The sequence below is a fragment of the Pistacia vera genome, unplaced genomic scaffold, assembly GCF_008641045.1.
Source record: "Pistacia vera cultivar Batoury unplaced genomic scaffold, PisVer_v2 Contig741, whole genome shotgun sequence".
Taxonomy (NCBI): Eukaryota; Viridiplantae; Streptophyta; class Magnoliopsida; order Sapindales; family Anacardiaceae; genus Pistacia; species Pistacia vera.
In genome coordinates, this window is record NW_022196603.1 from 92,053 (window position 1) to 109,928 (window position 17,876).

General features: G+C 36.5%; 2 pseudogenes; both read right to left on the reverse strand.

Annotated features, from left to right (window-relative positions):
• Positions 1-2,960: 2,960 nt before the first annotated feature.
• On the reverse strand, positions 2,961-7,360 carry LOC116115467 (annotated as a pseudogene).
• Positions 7,361-12,820: 5,460 nt separating this feature from the next.
• On the reverse strand, positions 12,821-14,558 carry LOC116115468 (annotated as a pseudogene).
• Positions 14,559-17,876: the final 3,318 nt, after the last annotated feature.

Here is a 17,876-nt window from a genome sequence, read left to right on the forward strand (position 1 = left end):
AAGGGACCACTGGGAGCTGCTCTAGCTTGTTCGGTGGCGCCCCTTCGGGGGAAGGAAAATTGCCTTTGTCGTGGTGACTTGGGCACTCTGGGAGGCATGGTCACTGCATGCGAAGACCGTTAGTAAAACAGTTCGCTACGCGAAGAGTCAAAAAAGAAGTCAAGAAACTTACTCGGCGGGGTCTCTAAGGCCGCATCTTTGTTGAAGAAACCGTATTTCAGCAACTTCGCGGTCGTCACAAGCAGCCTCGTGTCACGACTTGCTTCGGGCAGGAACCCAAAGGTTGTGATCGTGTCCGAGTCCGCGAGCAAATCTAAGTTGGTTGTTTTGTTAACTGCTAGAAAAATAAACGGCTCGTTAGCAAAAGACATAAATTTAATGAATTCGAAAAGAAAAAGGACCTACTTGGCTCCTGGAAGCGGCAAAGGCCATCATGACGAAAGAAAAAGAACTTCATCTCATACGGTCCTACATTGCTTGGGTAGCTGTGTATCCCCGCCTCTATGGTAGGTCGCCTGGACAAGTAGTAGGAATCCTTGTCCTTGCTCTTCTTTAGGATATATGAGCAGCCGAGTTCTACCGCAGTCAGCTCGCCTAACCCGTTCTCACGACAAGCGATGTACATGGCCACGGCAATCATGTACGTGTTTAGCATGAGTTGCATGGGCGCGATCCTGAAATGATCTAGGACCAACCTAACGAAAGGGTGGAAAGGGATTAACCTCCCACCCTTGAAAATGTCCTCGGAGATCGTAGCTAACCCTAGTGGTGGATACCGAGATGTGCGTGTCCTATCACAGAAGACCTCTACGCTGATAGTGTACTGGTCTGCCACCCTTTCGAGCTCTTCCTCGGTAAGTACCGAGAAGATCTCCTAAATGGGACCCGCAGGAGCATCCTGCATGGGCAAACTGGTCCCTTCCTCGGCTCTGGTCGTTGGGGGGTCCATTCTGTTGCGGTCTATAAAAGCCACAAGCTGGGAACCATTCAGTCCTCGTACACTATTTTGTACGATGACGTGGAAAGGAAAATAAATATTTCCTCCCTTAAACCCTAGAAAAACCCTAACAGAATGCTTAAAAGGCCACCATCAGTGGACCTGACTCAACGGAGAATATTTCGTCTCCGATGAGATTCCAACGGACAGTCATCACATGGCGACTGTCGAGAGCAAAATTAAATCAAAATAGGAGAAGGGATTCGTCTTTACCTCTTGGGATGAAAAAGATTGGCTCTTTTACTCTGAATAATCTATCAAACACCACTCTGGAAAGCAAAGAATCAAGATTCGCAAAAGTTTCTTTCTCTCTCTCTGAGAATGAAAGTACTGTGACTTTCCCTGAAAAGAGCTTGGGGTTTATATAGCTGAGAAAGTGGCGCTTTGGTTTTCCGAAGTCAAAGTACGTTTGGGCGGAAAACACATCTGACTGTTGATCGCGACCACGTGTCATGAATCAACGAGGAAGAGTGACCGTCACACCTCGAAAAATCAGATCATCATCCCCTTTCATTGAAATACTCAAACGACGGCACGTTTTCCCTCCTCCCCATTTAATGTGCCCACGTCCGCATTTAATACTCTGATAGGGAATGTCGTTTCAGCATGGCTCGCATTTAATACGCATGGCTAGCACTTATTACGCTTAAGACACGCCTGTCAAGGCAAAAGGCACTTCATTTAATGTATCTGCTACAAAAGTGCAACGGATAACATTCGAATAGGTCGTTATGAAAAACACTCTCCGTTTCGTAAGTTGCGAGGCGGAGTAACTCTTCAACCTCGTCTCATGTCGGTTGCGAAGCGATGTGATTCCTCGACCTCAACAGATATCAGCTGCGAAGCAGTGACCACTTATCCTCCTGAAAGCTGCTAAGTGTGAACGGGTCGAAGATTCCATCCAAGTCAAATCCATCATTATAGCACTGGATACCTAAATCCAGGTCGCTGACTGTAAGGTCGAAGATCACCTCAGGTCGCATGCGAGGAGATGTCCTTTCGACCTCCTTCACAATCAAGTCGCTTCCAATAGCATCTCTTCAAGCACGTCAAATCAAGGCATTTGTAATTTCCAAGGTTCGATTCTCAAACCTTAAAAATTAGGGGACTTCTATTATGCTTGGAAAAGTAGGGCTGACGTAGAGCCCGGTCAGCACAATTGGTCAAGGTCTGGGCAGATCCTACAGCCATTCAAGCGCGGCCACGTCGCATGCTGGCGTGAGCAGCATGCTCTTGTCAGTACAGTGGGTGCGCGCCAAACTGACGAAAGGCTGGAGGTCATCCATGTGTCCAATCCCTGCATAAAGTGAGGAGATCACACGAGTAGGTGAATAACGCGATGTAAAGGAAGATTTGCACGGAACTTGACCCCTTTTTACGGATTCAGTAATGATTACCTCAATGTGTCCCACTAAAAATAGAGAGCTTCTCTCCCGTTTGTGGAATTGACTCATTTTTACTCTTAATCAGCTATTTTCTCTCTGTAATATCTTTCTCTTTCTCTCACTTGTATTCTCATCAGCTCGCTAAGCTGCGACCTGATCCTTTAAACATCAATACAATATTAGTGGATGTAGGATTCACTTGGTCAAGCATCCGAACCACTTTAAACATTGTCTTGCCATCATTTACATTCTCAATCCCCCATTCACGTGTGTCTTCTGGGCCAGCTTAGCATTTCACACGTGCGGTTAATTAGTGTCAAAATCACGCATCAACAATAGTAAATCGAATTAACAACCCAACGTTGAGTGAAAAATGGAGCCCCATCGATGCCGAATCTCCTGGTTATGTCTAAAATCCACAGTATAATCAAATCATAAACAATAAATTTAGGTGGGTGCTCATAACGAATATCCTGTAACGTTCAAAGTAATCAAGACTTGCTGTTCGACTTTTATCTTATGCTGAGGGAAGAGAATTCAGCAAAAGAATTAATTAAAAATTCTTTTAAGATTATGAATTATGAAGTAGAATGATCACCAGCAGCTGCACATGCAAGTTTTGCAACAAATTCTTCAATATTCCTATCAGAGCTTCCACCTTCATCTACTGCCTCTTTTGCCAATTCCTTCCACTTCCCCGAATTCCTTCTCATCTCCTTTGATTTCTCTCCTTCCATGACTTCCTTTATACAAACCTCAATCTCCTTTATTGTCACAATTCCTTGTTCATTGACTCTTATTCTAACCCCAACCTGCCACACATCTTCAACAAACTTAGCATTACTTGTTTGATCTGTCCAAATTGGCATCGCCACCATCGGCACTCCCAAGCTCAGAGCCTCAAGCGTCGAGTTCCACCCGCAATGTGTCATGAAACACCCCACTGACTTGTGACCCAGAACTTCAGGTTGAGGACTCCAACTCACAACCAGACCTTTCTTAATTGTTTCCTCAGAGATTTTTTTTCGGAAGCTTTTCGAATTCAGATTCCCTCACTACCCACAAGAAGTTGCAATTACTCCTCTTAAGCCCCCATGCGACTTCCTCAATTTGCTCTTTTTCCTGGGAACCCAAGCTTCCAAATGATACATAGACTACAGAGCCAGTTTCCTTGGGGTCTAGCCATGTCGTGCAAGTACCAGTGCTTGGTTTGAAGAGGCTGAGGCCATAATCTTTGTCATTCTCTAACTTCTCGTCTAACTACATTGATGGAATTGTTGGCCCAACATTCTTCACTGGAAATTTACTTGCCATCCATTTCACTACCTGATAGAATTAAAGTAGCAAAACATCTTTAAAACAGCCAGCATATAGGAATTTTATAACAATTTACTTTGGAAACTCTACAAATATGAGCAATAAACAAAAATTAATGCTAAATTCACATGAATTTAATTATACAGCTGACAGTGATTATATAAATCAATGTGTCAAATTAAATTCATCTCATCTTCAAGCTTATCAAAAGTTTTACAGAAGAGCCAATTGGATTCTTCAATATTAGAAAATTGACTAAAAACTAACTTTAACAAAGAAGGGTAAGAGTCGGTTCCATCGAGGAATGATGGTAGATCATTGATCTTTAGCTGCGGCATCAAAGGCATTGATCTACCTTTGCCCTCGATTCCATCGGAAATGATCTCTATGTCAATAGAAGTGGCTTTTGTTTGGATGAAATTGCTAGTGGTTGTGGATGAAGTGGTGGGGAGTAGGGTCAGCTTGAGGCCTTTAGAGGCCAATGCTTTGCAGAATTGAAGAATCTCTGTGTAGGAAGTAATAAAGGTGATATTAAACGTGAGATTGAAAATTCAGTTGAAGAAAGGAGCTCAGAAGATTGATTTAGTAGCTGCTATTGATACGTAATTTTTTGATAAAAGGCTCCTTTGAAGCAGTACTCTGTTAAAAATCTGGTAAGTTAGTTACTTTGGATTAACAGAAGTTAACGGTATCCATTAGTTAATAAATGAAAAGCTGCCTTTTGGACAAATCAACAAATAAAACGCTGCGTTTCATGAATTCGATATTCAAGAAGAAGAAATGCAGCTCTAGTGTTTGTTTTAATGCTCATGAAGAACTTAAAGCTTCTGTCATGCTTTCTTTTCAATTATAAAAAACAATCTACTTTTCAAAAGTTTTTTTTTTTTTTTTTTTTCTCAAACCTTCTGTTTGTTTCTCTAGAAAGTTTCGCTTTGAAGAATTTCTTCACTCAATCCTAAGAATCTCACAAAGAATTGGGTTCAAGCGACCTTGTGCAGGAAAGCTACAACATAAGATGTAAGCTTCATCACTTGGAATTCTATCCTCTGTCTCCTCGGGCTCCATTTTTTTTTCTTCAGGAAAGTTTATCGTATTTTGAAGAATTTTGTAACGCATAAATTTTAACTTTATGTAATTTACATATATAGCTTTGTTTGCATGTATTCCTTTTTGTTAAACTAATAATAACAAGCTTATATTTGTTTAGGGAAAAACTAAGATATGGGAGGATTCTAGTACATATTTTCTTGCCCGGCATGAAATCCTATCTCATACAAAAAGTTAAAAAATGTTTATATATAATCTATTGGAAAATGAGCTTTTAGCTTAAGGTTCTCAAGGCTAACTAAGATGATTAAGAGTAGGGGAGTGATTGAAAAGAGAATTACTATTGCTTCTCAAATTTAGCTTGAACAAAATGGCTAAAGGTCATTCCCTTTCATAGTGCTCAATGGAGCCTTTTACATTCCAACTCTCAACCACGTATCTTAATAAATATTATCTACCACCTTTAAAATTAATAATTACCTAACAACCTTAAGAGGTTAGCTTAGCGGTTAAGGAGGTTCACTCTCTTCCTTGAGTTTTTGAGATTAAACCTTGGGACCACATATCACAATAACATTTTGACTTATTTAATTTTTTAGGTTTGTAAGGTATTCAATGAACCCCAAAAATTAATTGAGATGCACTTAAACTGGCCTGAATATCCCGGTTACCAAAAAGAAAAAACTACCTAACAACTCTCTAACAAATGAAATATTTTTACAAGTTATTTCTAATTACAAGGTATGTTATTTGGGCCAAATACATGGCCGAATATAGGTTTTACATTGGGCTTAAAGAAAAAAATATTAAACTAACAATCCATATGGGTTTAAGTGATAAGCCGAAATAGTCTTGCGTCCAAATAGTTTAATATCCAACATAATCGTTATTCTTTTAAATCATTGGATTAAAAGTTTTCAACCCGACTTGATTAGCTCATATTCATCTACTGTCAACCCAATTTGTTCCTAACATAATTTGATGTTGCCAAGTTTAATATGTAATAGAACTTATACTAAATTGATTCATAGGAAAAAAAAAAAAAAAAAAATTCTTTGTTATAGTGATCGTCATTATGTTCCTTTAAGGAAGAAAGAACAAAGCACAAAAGACCAAAAAAGGCTGGCAGTCCGGAGGAAAAAAAAAGAAAAAAAGAAAAACCAGAACGTATTTGATCACGAGACTCAACTTTCTCTCCTGTTTATCTATATTCTTTTTACCATCAATCAAGACAAGCACATAAATTTGTACAGGAAGGAACGAGATGCCAACAGGCAGTGACTAAATTAATAAAGAAAATAAAACCATCCTTTTTTAGGGCATAGCCGGCCAAGAGAAAGAGTCCTATTGTAAGAAACAAATTAACTTCTTGACATCATTTCATTTCTATATATATAAACAAAAGGAAGAACCAAACATTTTTTTTTTTTTTAACCGAGGTGTTCGGACCAGTTTATATACATCTCAACTAATCCCTGAGATCCATCGAACACCCTACAAGTCCAAAGGACCAGATAAATCATAACGTGATAGATAGCTCAAAGATTCGAACTTAAAAACTTAATGAATAGAGCAAACTTCCTCAATCGTCAAGTCAATCCTTTAAGATAGACGTACAATATTTTAAGATTAAAAAACATATGCACGCAAATCGATAAATAATCCAAGACATAATATCCTAATTCTGATGAATTACTTGTTTTAATAGACAGTAGTTAATTTCTATATCTCTAAGAGACAATTACGGTATGCTTATCAATGTATCTAAGACATGGTATCATAATTTTGATATCTGTAAGAAAGAATGACTGCATGAGTATCGATGAATATTGTAAGACATGATATCTCAACTTTTATGAACTTTTAATGTTAAACCGATGGTAACTAATTTCGATATCTACAAGAGAGAATGACTGCATGTGTCATACTATGCGTGAATATGTTGAAGTAAATTTACCTCCTCTTCCAGCTTATCGAAAGTGTTACAGAAGACCCAGTTCCATTCTTCAAAATTGGAAAATTATCTGACAACAAAGTTAATCAAAAAGGGAAAAGAGTCAGATCGCTTAAAGAACGATGGAAGATCATTGATCCTCAGCGGTGGCATTGAAGGCAATGAAATTATAGGCCCTTCCAAAGGAACTTTGAATCTCCCTTGATGGAAATGATAGTAAATGGCATTAACAGCCCAAGGTTGAGGGAAAAATGGAGCTCCATCGATGCCAAATCTTCTCGCTATGTCGAGAACCCACGGCATAAACGAATCGTAAACAAGAAATTTAGGCTGGTACTCTGAACTCATTTTTTTCTCAATGAACTCAGCGAGGTTTTGTGAAACAAAGGTCTAGAAACGATCAAGACAGAGACCGAAATTTCCGGGACTTTCATCGTCATTGGATCCATTAGAAATGTGCTCAACGTTGATGGAGGTGGCTTGAGTTTGGATGCACTTCCTAGTTACTGCGTTTGTGCAGATTAGAGTCACCCTGAGGCCTTTTGATGCTAAGCGCTTGCAGAATTGAAGCATCGGGTTTATGTGACCTTGAGCTGGCAAAGTGATACATACAACATGAATTTGATCACTGCTTATAACTCTTTGCTCTATGATCTCCATTTTTTTTTCTCTGTCTCCATGAAAACATATGCAAGAACTACTTTCTTATATATATTTGTTAAATTAGTAGGCATGGGCTGAACATTAATATTTATATCAATTATATTCTTTAGTTAATTAACGGTACTGAAGCAGCAAAAGAATTTGTGACCCCATACATTTGGATTTATAGTGTTAGACAAATGTCTTGCACTCTTTCAGCATGTTTATATTAATGACTATTTGAGTTCATAACTTTGTGTTGTTAACTAACGAATCAATGAGATGCATCTGGGTGCAATTTGTTTTCAGAAATTTGAGGCGGGTGAAAGGATTAATGGGTGAATTGATATAGATTTGATGCAAAGTATCAAGGGTGAAAATGGAATTAGCTAAAAGGTCAAAAAGGTAAAAGATCAAAAAGGACTTAATTGAAATAAGTGTTTGAGTGAAGGAAGACATTGATGATGTCATTGGTAATCATCAAACTTTAGGGAACTTAACGAGGAGAGAAATTAGAATGATATGTCAATAGTACTTACGGGTGGGCAGGTTCGAGTACCCGCCCAAACTCAAAGGAATCGAAACTGGCCAAATTAGAATGATTGGTCGGTAGTAAGGGTGGGCAAGTCCGAGTACTCGCCCAAATTCAAAGGAACTAGAATTAACCGGTTTCGTTTCTTAGAAATCAGGAACCAGAACCTGGAACATAGGTTCCGGTTCCGAGTACCTACGTTAATTTCAATTACCCTTCTATTTTTTTTAAAAATGACAAATAAATCCTTAAAAACTATATAGACCCCCAATAATTTACAAAAATTATAATTCAGTCCCGATTTCTACTCAGGTATCTGGATCTCGGTTCCAATTCCAATTCCTAGTTCTTACAGGGGTGAAACCAAAATCAAAACCTGTCGGTTCCTGATTTCTAGGATCAGAACCTACCTTGTAAGGGCCGATTCCAGGTAGGAACTAGAACAAGAACCCTGGGTACCTGCCGTTTCTGGTTCTGGCCAGTTTTTTTGCACAACCCTAGTCAGTAGGGTTCTTTTCGTAGTGTTTTTAATCTAAGTGGATGGTTTAAGATAAAAAGAATGAGAGGGTGAGGTTAAATTGGAAAGAAAATCAGAAGAATGAGGATTTAACAGTGCATAGAGTTGATGCTTATAAATGTTTTAGCTTGTGCAGTTTGGCTTACGGCGACAGATAAAATATGACATGCATGTCACGATGCTGTAGCACAAGTAATCTGTATTTATTGAGAGAATATAGGACGAGGTAATGTGACATGAGAAAAGAGGGTTTATTTGAAAGCTTTCAATCTTAATGGATCGCTTGAATAAAACATGACGAAAAGAAACAAAATGAAGACAAGCATTTAATGCTTGTTGGACTTGCAAGCCTAATTTGCAAAATTGGAGAAATAGGAAATGATGGAGAAAGAAGAAAAGAACAAGGAGGATTATTTACATTTTTATCCTTAACGTTTGAAGCATATTTATATATCTCCAATAATATAGGATACGAACAGATTAGTCCAACCAAGTGAGACTTTTTATAAAAAGTCTATAATTAGGTTGTCTTATCTACATGTTATTAGAAATAAATAAATGATAAAAAAAAAAAGTAAAAAATATATTGAACTAAACTGTTCCTATCTCATGCTCATTGTGCTAGAGTTATGTTATATTCTCCAAACCTTAGAGATGAAAGTGTAAATAACCCCAAAAATGGAGTATTTGGGTCAAGAGTAAAAAGAGAATGCGAGAGTAATTTTCCATGCTTTTGATTTACGGTAACGGTTAAGATTAAGGTTTTATTTATTTCTTTTCTTTGTATTGTTTTGGCTCTAAATATATTTTGTAATCTTTCGATTAAATAGAAGAACAAGTGGAAAGAGTGTTTGAGGATCCCGGCATCACTTTGGGTTAAATTATTTGTTGAACTTAATTATAAGCCGTTTGATATCATTGTTGGTAATTAAAGTTTTTTTATCTGTTTTTTGATGCAGTATTTTGGGACACACACTGCGCCTTCTAAGTTTGATTGAATACAAAACTATTGTGATGGGAGGAGATGTGGATAGAGCTAACGAAAATTGATCTTCAACAATGTAAAATGACAACAAAACAACTAAGAAAAAATTCTTAAGTGACTGGGATTTTCGTTTTGATAGGCTCCAGTATGCAATGTCAATCTTGGCGTCGTAGTTTTATTTGGGGCTGCTACCTCCATCGGAGGTGAAACGACTCTGCCTGCGTCGGGGTCCTTTAATATAGAACGATGCGGTGGTTGGCGTCAAAAAATTAGAAATGCGACAAGCCTCAAGCGACAAAACGGGTGGCTCGATTTCTGGTGTCGTTTTACAGCTGCAACCACGCAAATTTACTCTGAACTGGCGCATTCTCTGCATCGGACTAGAGCAATAATCTGGTGGTGTTATGTGTAACCTTGGGGAAGTTAGAAGTGAACGATGCAATGATGCTTTGACTGTTTAGCAAACTTATATGTTTGTAGATGGGAAATTAGATTTTTGATTAAATTATGCCTCCTTGATAGTTGAATCCTAGTTTTTTCATGGTTATGTTTATTCTATAAAATATATTGTTTAAGCCCAAGTATTTTTAAGAATTAGTGACAAATATATTTCAAAATATCTAAACAGAGTATTTTCGTAATTTTGTTTATTGTGATTCAATACTTGACTTGATCCACATCCTCCAATAAGTAATCAAGTACTTAATTATAATGCTGTAGAATCAGCTGCATACAAGTTTAACAACAATCCCTCAATGTTCTTGTCAGAACTTCCACCTTCATCACTGCCTCTTTAGCCAATTCTTTCCACTTCTCCGAATTCCTTCTTATATTCTTTGATCTCTGTCCTTCCATGACTTCCCTTATACACAGCTCAACCTCCTCTCTGTCACAATTCCTTTCTCATTAACTCTACCCTGACCCCCACCTGCCACCATCTTCAATAACTTAGCATAGTAGTTTGATCCGACCATCGAGGCATCGCCCCCATCGGCACTCCCAAGCTCAAGGCCTCAAGCGTTGAGTTCCACCACAATGTGTCATGAAACACCCCACTGACCTGTGAGCTAGAACTTCAAGTTGAGGACTCCAACTCACAACCAACCCTTCCAAATGTTTCCTCAAAGAAATTTTTCGGGAGCTTTTCAGATTCGTTTCCCTCACTACCCACAGGAAGACTGTTGCTTCTCTTCAGGCCCCATGCTACTTCCTCCATCTGCTCTTTGTCCAGGGCGGCCAAGCTTCCAAATGATACATAACTACAGAGCCAGTCTCCTTGGAGTCTAGCCATTTCATGCAAGTATCAGGGTTTGGATTGAAAGAGCTTATGCATAGTCTTTGTCATTCTCGATCGCTTGTCTAAGTACATTGATGGAATGGTTGGTCCAACTGTGATTTGTGTATCTACTTGCCACCCATTTCAGTTGCTGCTAATAGAATGTTTAATTGATTACTAAGGAAAATCTCCAAATATAAGCATAAACAAATTCCTAGGTCAGTTTCATAAATTTATATTAAAATCAACAACATTAACTATGCAAAATAGTACTTACAATCTTAACATATGATAATATAATTTGAAAAAAAAAATCATAGAGAATATTAAATATATATACCATGAACATATAAATTAAATTTACCTCATCTTCGAGTTTATCGAAAGTGTTAGACAATATCCATTTTGATTCTTCATATTGGTAAATTGATTGATGACCACGTCTTTAAAAATGGGTAAGGCCAGTTTCATCAAGAATGATGGTAGATCATTGACCCTTAACGGTGGCATCGAAGGCATGATACGTGGCTCCTCTAAAGGAACCTTGAATGTACCTTTAAAAAATGATAATAAATGACATTAACACACCAAGGTGGGTGAAAATGGAACTCCATCCACACCAAATCTTCTTGCAACGTCAACCCCACGGTAGAATCGAGTCATAGATGAGAAATTTAGGTGGATACTCAGAACTATTTGTTTTTCGATAACTCCGCTAGAGTTTGGGAAACGGAGATCTTGTAACGCCAAAGAAGGTATCGATATTCCTCGTTTCGCTGTCTTCGAACCATCGGGATGAGCTCGACATTGATGGAACTGTCTTGGGTTCGGATGAGCTTGGTGGAGGATAATATGGTGAGATTAGGGTCACCTTAAGCCCTTTGCAGCCAACCGTTTGCATAATTGAATGAAAGGTTGAGGTGACCTTGTGCAGGATAGTGAAACATAAGATATGAGTTTTCACGCATGGTCTTTGCTCTATTTTCTCCATTATGTAATCAATCTTTCTCTACCTCAGAGTTACCAAAAAACCCAAGCACTAATTAAGGAGCTAGTATATAATAAATTATAACGACACTGCCAACTTTTAATTAAAAACAAAAAAAAAACAAAAACAAAAATCAAAATCACAAAACAATAGACGTGGTTGTCTTGGGCGACACTGAATAATAATAATAAAACAATAGTCCTGTAAGAGACAAACTTCTTGACCTCATTGCTTATGTAAACAAATGGATAAAAAAATTTTGTCAAACTTCTTGACCTCATTGCTTATGTAACAAATGGATAAAAAAATATTTGTTAAACTTACGAGTTTACTATGGTAACACTAGTTTTGATGTAGAGATTTCGTTTTTAATTGCACAATCATTTAGCCTTTATTCCAGTGTCATGGCCCTTTATGTCGATGTCACCACACTCAGTTAAGTTTGTTTTCATGCATGTCCGTGGGTACATCAGAGTCCACTGATGATACTCTTCCACGATTCTAAGTACACTTGTTACATTTCTATTTGATGCTAAAATATATCCTATCTAACATAACATAAGTGGTCCATGTATATTTATCATTAACGCATATGGTGTATTTGTTTTGCTTTGTCAGTGTGTCCCAAGAAGTTGGTGAAAACTTTTAAAATGACAAAACACAAAGTAACATGTTGCTGGTTGTCCCTTGTATTAGTTGCAAGTTTCTTACACTCTATTCTCCAATGCGTTTTATTTAAACTTGAATATATCTCTGATAATTCTCTGAATATCCCTTGGTTTTTGCTACTTTCATTTGGGTTTCATTATGCTTTGGTAGCTAAATACTTTGTTTAACTCTTGCTTAAGCTTTGTCTGAATGTTTCTGTTGTTATATGCTTGGAGTGTCTCAAGCTCTAGAGCTGAAATGCGTCTCAGTGTTGAACCTTGAGAAAAGCTCAAGGCTAACTATGTGGCCTCGTGATGCAAGCTAGCTGTGGCAGCTGGATGAAGATTGAAATGTTATCATAATAGGGAGTGTTTCGCAACTATGATTATCTTAGTTTTATATTTAAGCACAAATAACAAATTAGCTCATTCTGCCAAAGTTTAATCAACTAGTAAAGTGAGAAAACTCTCAAGATTTCCACCTAAAAGATGAATATTTCTGGGACGTATGAGAGCAAGAATTATTTAAATTTTTAGATAACAAAAATCAACTGGATAAATTGCGTGACAAACTCCTCTAAGTTCTCATCAGAGCTCCCCATCATTTACTGCCTCTTAGCCGATTCTTTCCCCTTCTCCGAATTCCTTCTATGTTCTTTGATCTCTTCCTTCCATGACTTCCTTTATGCAAATCTCAATCTCCTCTCTCGTCACAATCCCTTTTTCATTAACTCTTACTCTAACCCCAACCTGCCACACATCTTCAACATACTTAGCATTAGTTGTTTGATCTTTCCTGAGGCATTGCCACCATTGGCACCCCAAACTCAATGCTCGAGCGTTGAGTTCCATCCGCAATGTGTCATGAAACACCCCACGATTTATGATAGAACTTCAAGTTGAGGACTCCAACTCACAACCAAACCTTTCTCGGATGTTTCCTCATAGAAATTTTTGGGAAGCTTTTCGGTTTCCGATTCCCTTACTACCCAAAGAAGAAGCTGTTGCTTCTCTTCAGGCCATACGAGTTCCTCCATTTGCTCTTCTCCTAAGGCTGACAAACTTCCGAATGATACATAAATAACTGAATTGATTTCCTTTGAATCTAGCCACGTCTTGCAAGTTTCACTCTTTGGTTTGAAGAGGCTGAGGCCATAATCATTGTCATTTGGCAACCTTGTCTAAGTAAATTGATGGAATTACTGGTCCAATTGTCTAATCGGAAATCGAGTAGCCACCAGTTCAGTACTGAAATAATAACATTTAATTACAAAATTAGGATCTTAATTTGTTATATATCACATAATAATCTTTAGAAAACGTAATATCAACACCCTTAAGCCACTCCGACGCCAAAAAAAAAAAAAAAAAGAAGTTCAAACACATTGCCATTGCATCGACGTAGTAAATTTCCATACCCCAACGTAAATGCGTCGGGTATTTATTATTAAACAAAGAGCAAACGACATGTTCCCACCACAAAGATTAGCGTTATGGAAAGTGTTTACTCTTGGTTTCATTATTCCAGATTCACACCTTAAGAGAAATTTTTAACACTAACGTTTAAAGGTTAAATAATCATTTCAAAACCCCTGATTTCCAACCCATTACACTGCCGCGCCGCCGCCGACCGTCACCATTGACCTCTATCCTCCCTCTAAACCAACCCCTCTCCGCTCGTTGTTTGCCAGCCGTGACCTCCCTCTGCCGCTGCAAGTCAGTCGCGCGCGCTAGTTGGCTCTGGGCGCGCACGAAAGCATGTTGCAGGTGAGGGGAGTTCTGGTTTTCTGGTTGCGGAATAAAACTCGAACTGATGTGTCCGAGGAGGTAGTGTCACAACTTCACAGTCACTACCGGTTAAGAGTAGGAATCTGGAATAATGAATCCGGGGTGGAAACTTGCTATTTTGCTAATTTTGGGTGGGAACACGTCGTTTGCTCTTAAATGATGATATACATTTGAATAATTTCAACATACCTCATCTTCCAGCTTCAGGAAAGTGTTACACAAGATCCAACTTGCTTCATGAATATTTGATAATTGATTCACGACCACATTTAGTAAGATGGATAAGCGCCAGTTTATCACAATAAACGATGGAAGATCGTTAATCCAAGCGGCGGCATCGAAGGCAATGACACCAAGATCCCCTTCTGAAGGAACTTTCAATGTCCCTTGATGAAAATGATAATAAAATTGCATTAACTGCCCAGGCTTGAGTGAAAAACGGAGCTCCATCCAGGCCAAATCCTCTTCACATCTAGCATCCATGGAATAACCGAGTCATAAACGATGAACTTACAGGATACCAGAAACTTCATGTTTTTTAAATAAGTTTGGCTATTTTTGTGGAAACACAACCTTGAAACGTTCGTGTATTCACGAAGTTTCTGACGTTAACTCCCGCATCAACTGATCCATCGGGATAGACTCAATTTGTGGAACTGGTTAGGCTTTCGCCTTGAATGGATAGGGGTTGTTCGGCGTGACTAGGGTTACTTTGAGACCTTTTGAGGCTAAACGTTTGGATAATTGAGCATGGGTTATGTGACCTTGTGCATGGAAGGTATTGAAGGATGTGAGTTTCTTCACCTCTTTGGTCCTCCATTTTCTTTCAAAAACTTTCCTTTACATAACTATAGCATATAGACTCAATTATAAAGGAAGAGAGAGGATTCTTTTGCCAAAAGTCAGCATCAGTTTCTAAGTTCATCCTGGATCTTTTAGAATCCAAAAGGGTCTTTTGATGTGAAAAATCCACTAAAAGTCATTTTTTAGTCTCCTGACCTCCTGGTGCAAATTTTTTTTTTTAAATTATTTCTTTTTGCGAATTTCTCCACTTCAAAAATCCCGTTCATTTTTTAAAACTAAATAAATAAAACATGTTATTTAAAAACTTGGTGGGCAAGCTACTTAATGGCAAAGTTCTTTCAACAAAATTATAATAAGCTGCTTGTCAAGCGAAAGTTTGAACTTTGAATATTCTTACGTGTGCCCAAGTTTTGATAAGTTATTATTTATTGGATACGCCTAATACCATCCCATACTATCACAAACTATTGCACTAATTAGAGTAACTTTCAATCTAATTGTGTGATTTTTTTTTTTTTTTATAAACACTATTTCACCTTTAACTATTACATCAAAATAATATTCTTTAGAATATTCTCTTTCTTTTTCTTTATTATAATACCAACAATTATCTATTTCTCTCATTATTATATATTATATATATATTATATAATATATAATATATATATTAATTAAATATTATAAGATATTTTTTTAAATAATAATTTACTTTAAAATTATCACTAATTTAATAAATAACCATTTATTTAATCAAATAAACATTACAATTAAAATAGAAAAACTTACATCTAATAAAATGATGCCAAAAAAAAAAAAAAAAGACAACAACAAAAAAAGTAAAATTTCAATTGGATAGGAATTTAATTTCCGAATTATATATCTTTCCGTAAATCATCATTAATGCATTTCGAAGAACATGGTGAGCCTCTATATCCTTGTTTGTCTATGTTAAGCAAAAATTTTAAAATCGGCCATTTTCATATACAGACAATTTCAATTTCAGGAGTTAGCGCTTCCATCTGATTGTCAATCGATGCTCAACATTACGATCATCCTCGATTAGCAGCTCTGCTATTTTCAATCGGGGCAACTAAGCTAGGACACAAAATACATGAAATCCAATTGAAAAAATTGGCTTCAGCAAATATCGGAAGATAACAAAATTTATTCAATGATTTGAATTCTATAACCGATCCAATCCTACGTGAGTTTTTTCAAAATGGCGCGAACAAAAATTATGTAAAAAGAGCTCAACACAAAGTCAGGATCTCAAAAAACTCTATTCTTTCATATCTTGATGATCTTACGATCCAAACTAATATACCGAAATATAATTGTTATTTAGTTTGGTTGTATTTCTTTTTTTAATTTGTTTTTAAATTAGTGTTAATTTTTATTTTGAGTTATTGTAGTTTATATTTACATTGATAAAATTTGTTTTTAATTTTTCATCATTTTTTGAATATATCATTATTATGAATTTATTATTATAATATTAATATAATAATAATCAAATTAATTTAAATACAATAACAATTAAAAAAAAAAAATTTAATGTATGAACAATGCCACGCCATTTGTGTGGAGCTACAGGGCAACACCAAATTTGGCATGGCACTGTAGCAAGACACCAATTTGGCGCAGCAAGTGGCGCGGGTTAAGTTAAAGTTGCGTCATTTGGTGTAAGCGTCATTTTGGTGTTTTAACACCAAAATGACGCAGGGGCACTCCACCCCAGCGCTAATTTGGGCACCATTTGGTGCCCAGTTACAGTGCCACACCATATTTGGTGTAGCACTGTGCATGCTGCACCTTGGCGGGCTTGTTCAAACAGTTTATTTTTTTGTTATTTAATTTTTATTATTTGTATTTAAGTTATTTAATTATTTTTGGGTAATATTATAATTATAATTCATAATATTATATAATTCAAAAAATGATGAAATTAAAAATAAACACTTTATTCAATGCAAATATAAACTACAATACTTAAAATAAAATTAACACTATTTTAAAACACTAAAATTAAAGAAAATACACATAAACTTAAATAACAATTGAGTATTCGGTGAATCAGTTTCGGTGATCCTCTAGATCATCAAAATTAGAAAGAACTAGAGCTATTTTAGGATCCTTGACCTTGTTGTTGAGCTCTTTTTTGCATGATTCTTTATTGCTCATTTTAAAAAAATTCACGCAAGCTCTTCGAAATGCATTAATTGTCATTTGTGTAAAAAATATACTAATTCGGAAATATAAATTACTATCATGTGAATTTTTACTTTTGTTGTTGTTTGTCTTTTTTTTTTTTTTAAATTGCATTTTATTAATGTATGTTTTTTTATATTAAATGTAATGTTTTTTATTTGATAAATAAATGCTTAATTTCATTAAATTAGTATAATTTCAAAGTAATGTGTTTAATCAAAATATTATTCTCAATATTTAATTAATATATACAAAATAATAGTGAAATAGATTATTATTAATTATAATTAAAAGAAAAGAATATATTCTAAAATATTCTTTTTGGTGTAATATTTGGTGCAATGGGTTGGAGATGCAATAGTGTTTACATAAAATCACAACCAATTTGGTGTGAAACTTGTACCAATTTGGTGCAATGGGTTGGAGATGGTCTAAAGGGTTGCTATTATATATTTTGTATTATATGACCATTCTGCATGTGTACGCTGATACAACATAGTCGAAGACAAAATGCTATACCTAATAGTGGGAGATGTAACATTAATATATCCATAAATTTGTTTATAATATTAACGTATCATTTTAAGTTGTTGTCTCGTAGTGGGCCAATGTTTTTTACGTACATTTTATTTGCTCAAAAAGCTAAAACATCACAAGTCAATTAAATAGTGCATTCATTGCGAGAAAGACTTTATCCACCTTGAAGTTTTCGTCCATTATAGTAGGATTATCCCCTTGATTTAACAAGTGTGTTGTGCTTGAAAAGTTAGAGCTGACATGGACCTCGTA